Raw genomic sequence first — 6,000 nt, forward strand, 5'->3', positions numbered from 1 at the left:
AACACATGAAAAGATGTTCGACATCATTAGTCATTAGGGAAGTGCAAATCAAAACTACAATGAGATTAACACTTCACAACCACCAGGACAGCTGTAATAAATAAGGCATAATAACAAATGTTGGTGAGGGTGTGAAGAAATCAGAACCCTCATACATTACACTGTGGGTAGGAATGTAAAATGGTGCAGCCACTTTGTAAAACAGGTTGTTCCTCAAAATGTTAACATAGAGATACCTCATGAGCAGCTTCACTCCTTGTTAGATACCCAAGAGAATATGTTCATGCAAACCCTGTATTCAAATGTTCATAATAGCATTATTCATAATAGCCAAAAAGTGAAAATAACCCAAATGTCTGTCAGTGGATGAATGGATAAACAAAATGTGGTATATTCATACAATGTAATATCATTCATCTATAAAAAGGAATAGTTTTTGTGCTACAACATGGATAAACCTTGAAAACATGCCACATGAAAAAAGCCAGACACAAAAGACCACATATTATATGATTCCACTGTGAAATGTCCAGAATAGGCAAATCCATGGTGACAGAAATTACATTAGTGGTTGCCAGGGGCTGGGAAGAGCAAAGAGTGGAGAGTGACTGTCGATGAGTATGTGGTTTCTTTTGGGGATGATGAAAATATTCTGGAATTAAATAGTGGTGATGGTTGCAGAACCTCATAAACACTCTAGAAACTACTGAATTATATACCTTAAAAGGGTGTGTGAATATCTCAATTAAAAAACAAAAACAAAAAAACAAACAGCGAGAAGGCCACTGTGACTGGGGCAAAAGGAGAGTATTAAGAAAAGTTAGAGAGATCCAGGAGTAGAATATCAGTTTCAGGCCAGATTTTTTTGCTCTTGAGAAAAAATATCTAGATAATTCCTTTCTCCTTGTTTGTCATTTGGTCTCCTAGGATTTTCCTGTTACTCTTTCATCTAGAAATCCTTCCCCTGAATTAAAGGGTTTTGTTCTTTTTTTAAAATACTTTTTTATTTTTCAGTTACAGTTGACATACAATATTATATTAGTTTCAGGCATACAACATGGTGGTTAGACATTTATATAACTTATGAGGTGGCCCCTAAGAGGGTTTTGTTCTAAGTTGCTCCCGAGTCAGTGGGACAGTTTTCGTGTCAAATGCCTGTGATCTTCAGATCAGAGTGTGTTTCTAGACAAGAATTCCAATCTTTAGGCTTCCTTGTTGTGATCCGCTGGAGGCCAATAGGCAGTGCTAACTGGGTAGTTTCGGTTTAGCTTCTCCCTTAAGATTTGACTGTGGTAAATGTTTTAGTGTCATCTTCTAATTTGCTTAGTGATCTCTGTCAAGACCTTTAAAAAAAAAATTTTCTGATTGTGTTGAACAGGATTCACGTGGTATGTGGCATTATATGAACATCCACATTATTTGGGTACAAGTGTCATGATACTAAATGAGGTTTAATGCCATTGGAGGTGAGGCTGCTGTCCCCTGGGTGGAGGTGTTTCTTCTCTCTTTAGCATTGTGTTGTAGCTGTGCTTCTCAGACTCATGGCTAGGAAGTACCTGGGGATCTTATTAAAGTACCGATTCAGTAGGCCTGGGTGAAGGCCTCAGATTCTGCACTTTAACAAGCTCCTACCGATGTGGATGAGGTCAGTGCATGGATCGCTCTGAGTAGAAACTGATACAGTGTGGAGAACATGGCTTTGGAATGGGATAGAGCTGAATGTGGAAGGCGGCTCCGCCGTTCCTTTGCTATGGGAACTTGGGCAAGGTAATCAACATTTGAGCCACATTTTTCATATCTGTAGGATCAGAGTAAGAACCTAGCTCATAGAAAAGTATCTAACATGGTGTCCCTTGGAATGTTAAATATTATTTGTCTTTTTCTTCTCACAAGAGCTAAGAATTCCATGGTAAGGACTAAGGAAAAAATATATGGAAGAAAGCCAAGGGTTTAGAGAGGTTTTTGATTTGTGTGGATAGAGATAGGACGTAGGGGAAGTGGGGTATGAATCCCAGTCCTCAGGGAAACGTTCGTTTGCTAATTGGTTCTCAAATTACCATAGTTTTAGTAATGACACTGTGCTAGTCTCAGCTCAATCTGGATAATTTTTAGTCAAGATGTTGGGTCTTTGCTTTCATGTTCTTGGTTTCTTTTTGACTAGAAGGTTATCTCTGAGCTGCTCAATTGTTGCTACAGTCCGGGGCGGGGTAGTCTCCGCCCATCCTTGCCTGGCTGCCTTGCCCCCTCACTTATTGAAGTTTCTCTCTTATGAAGACCAGAGGAAGTAAAGGGAAGTAAAAAGCAAACCGTGGAGCTTCATTAGCACAATGGGGGGAGGTTTCTGGGGATGAGGTTGAAAACATTTGCTTCATTGTTGACTTCAGAAAATCTCAGCATTTCATTAGTTTACTTCCCATGAGTCCCTTAACTCTGGAAAGGTTAAATTGAATTAGGTTAATGGGGAAGAGGCAAAGAGGAGGAACTGGGAACTAAATCCTGGCATTGACTGTAATTCTCCCACCTGGAGCCTGTGTCTCTTGCCCTCACTGAGTCCCTTTGTTGCTATGCAGGACCACTAATCACTGCCAGGCTGCCTCGTGGGGTTGGTCTGAGGCTCAGATGAGTGGCATTTGTGAGGGCATTTTGAGGGCATTATGAGTGCCTCTGTAAAGTCTGCACCATCACTCCACGGGATTGGCTTAGGCACTTAGTTCCTCTGGGTTAGACAAGGTGAGTATGGCTTGTTGATTTTTTGTTCTGTTTCTAGCTCCTCCATCCTCATTTGAAGTGGGAGGAAATAAGAGATTGTGTTTACATTTCAATTAAGTTGACAGATCCTTTTCACTTACTTTCTTCTAGAGAAAAAAAATAGTTTTTAAGAGTTGAACAAAACCACGAGTGCAGCAAACCAAACTGCTTTCTAGTCTTCATTGCTTGAAATTCACTGCTTTCCTAAGGGCGGTAATTTCACCCTGTGAGGCCCAGCGCCTTGCTTGACCATCTTGTGGATTGGCAAGCCTGGGTCTTCATGCCTGATGATGATGAAGTTGATGATGGTTCACTTCGTTACAGTGCTGGGGCTGAGCATTTAAACTAATGCTGCACCATTACATCAGATAATCAAAGATAAGATATTCAGGTGGAAGCCTAATACGCTAGACCTCACTGGCACTTGCTGTCCTTCCAGTAGGTGGAGATGGGGATGTCATGTGGAATTGAGGATGATCTGATTTTTGAGGCGAGTGAATGCATGTGCTATAATCTCATCACCTTTCATAACCACTGTTGGTAACTAGCTTCAGTCAAAGATGTCATATATCGGTGAGCTGTTATTTCTTGTGAGATTGCCTAGGAATATGTTGCCTCACACAGTCTGAGATGAAAGCCAGCTGTATCTAGTGGTTAAAAAGTTAATATTATTCTTGAAGAATTTAATCTACCCTATCATTAAGGTAGCAATAAGGAAGCTACTCTGCTGCTGAGAAGGAGCTGGGTGGATAAAAGCTGGATGTTCCTCAGGTAAGTCCTTTAAAAATGGAATCTGTATGCAACTACAACAGTAGTTAAAAAACACACACACACACATTGGTGATAGAAATTTGGTGCTTATATAAAGAGCTCGACTCTAATAAAATGGACATTTCTCCGAATTTTAGCTACCGAAAAATGAGACTTTTTCTTTCTAATCTGATTTTTTTCCCCCCTGACACTGCCAAGTACACACCCACTGGTCTATCCAGTAGCTGATCTTTAAAAACAAGACAGGGAATCTTGACGTCAGATATCTTGTTTATGAACAGCCCTTGCTCTCAAACCCCACTAGACTGTGAATTCCTCCAAGGGCAGGGATCCTCATTTTTGTATCCCTGAGGCCTAGTGTATCTGGCAAATAGGAGAGAATCAGTAAAAATATGTTGAGCTGGATAGCTGCTTTCTTCTGGGAGTCTCCTCCACTGTCTAGTCCATGAATTTTTCTGTTGGTAAATTATTTTTATTATTTAACATTTCCCTAGAGATTATTAAGTGCTGACATAACACACAGTTCTAAGCACTTTACAAATACTGGTTCCTTTCATCTGCACAGTGGTCAGAGGTAGGTACTATTACTTATCTCTATTCTACAGTTGAAAAAACTGAAGCAGAGGAAGGTCAAGTGACATGTCTGAGGTCCCACAGCTACCATGTAGCAGAGCTGGGAGTTGATCCTGGGTGCTCTGGTTTCAGGGTTCCTATTCTCAACAATAAGCTGGGCTTCAGCTCTCATATATTACTCTTCTCCCTACCTGCCCCCGACAGCTTTCCTGAGAATTACACAGAGATCAGACATGCCTTTGCATCTCCCCTTTTTTTCATCTCCTTTGTCCTCTGCCCCCTTCTGCCCACTCCCACGTTCCAGAAATATGTGACTCTGAGTTTGGAAAATAGAGTATAGCACCATAGCTCATTTATATAGGCTTTGGGTGAGGCCATTCACACAGGAGCTGATTAGAAAGAACCCTGTTATCTGGACAAGACTGTGACCTCCAGCCCTGGTCCTCTGAGTTTGCCAAGTGACGAGCCGTGTGATCTAGGTTAGTGCCCCTCAAACCTTTGTACACGTGAATCACCTGGGCATCCTGTTGAGGCACAGATTTGGATTCATCGGGTCTGAGATTCTGCATTTCTAACCAGCTTCCAGGAATGACGAGGGTGCCCGTCCTTGGCCCAAGGCCCTAAAGGAGTCCTGAGTCTGTGCAAGGCCATCTCTGCTATTCCAAGCACTGTCTTGCTTGAATAGACCTAATTCCTAACCTGGGACCCAGAGAGACATACAACATCTAGAGACATACACACCAAGGAACTGGAAGTTGTGTGAACACAGGGAGAGGCTTAAGATGAAATGAGCGCGTAACTGAGAGTTAAGGAAATTTGATGCTCTCAAAATGAAGACTGTGTTATTTCCAAATGTGAGCTGAAAGGTGCTCTATTTATGATGGAAAGTTTATTACACAGCAGCTCTAGTGATTTAGCTGTGGTAATGCAAAGTATAATAACTCCTGTTTGAGTTGAAATGAAATTTTATAAAGAACCTATGCTACTGGCCCCCAAAACTCTTGCAAGGAACCTCTTTAAGCTCTCCAAAATCTCCATATGTCTCAGGTTCTCCCTGTTTTCCAACTCCATCTGCTAGGCTATGCGATAACGCCCTAAGAACCAATATTGGAATACTAATTTATGGTCGACAAAATGCTCTCATTGTATTTGAGTGAGACGGTATCTCATAATTACCCAGCTGTTTTTTATACATGAAAGCGGTGAGGCCTAGAGAATCTGTCAGAATCACAGGCTCACAAGTGATGGAGTTGGGGCAGGTTTGGGTGAGGGAGCATAACCTGGTGTCTCTTGCTCTTTATACAGGCCGAGCTGCTATGATAAATTTATGCCATTGAGCAACTGAATTGGTTTGCCCTATTTGGCTTTGCACAGGAGGAGGAATCTAGATGGGTTTGCATTTTTTTTTTTTAATGATGTTTTTGAAGTTTAACATACATATAGAAACAAGCACAAATTACATTTATATAGTTTAGGGACTTTCCAATCCATGAACACACGCATTTAGTCTTAACATAGATCAAGAAAGAGAGCCACCAGCACCCCAAAATCTCCCCTTGTGCCTCCCACTTCTGGTTACTTCCTCCTCCATGGTAGCTACTGTCTTGACTTCTAACACAAGAGATCACTTTGCCTATTTTTCAGTTTTAAATAGACACACCCATGCTTTTGGATTCTACTTTTTCTCTCTCAATATTGTACAACTCATCCATATTGTGCATGCAGTAGTAGCTGGATCTTATTCTGTTGTATAAACATACCACAATTACTGGTTAGGGGCATTCGAATTGTTTCCAGTTTTTGGCTGTTATGAATAATGCCGCTGTGAACATTCACATATATGTGTCTTTTGGTTCTCAGAGCTATGCACTTCTGGGGTGTGTGTGTGTATGTGGGTCCTGTGATGTG

Source organism: Pteropus vampyrus, unplaced genomic scaffold (genome assembly GCF_000151845.1).
Source record: "Pteropus vampyrus isolate Shadow unplaced genomic scaffold, Pvam_2.0 Scaffold281, whole genome shotgun sequence".
In the NCBI taxonomy this organism is placed as follows: Eukaryota; Metazoa; Chordata; class Mammalia; order Chiroptera; family Pteropodidae; genus Pteropus; species Pteropus vampyrus.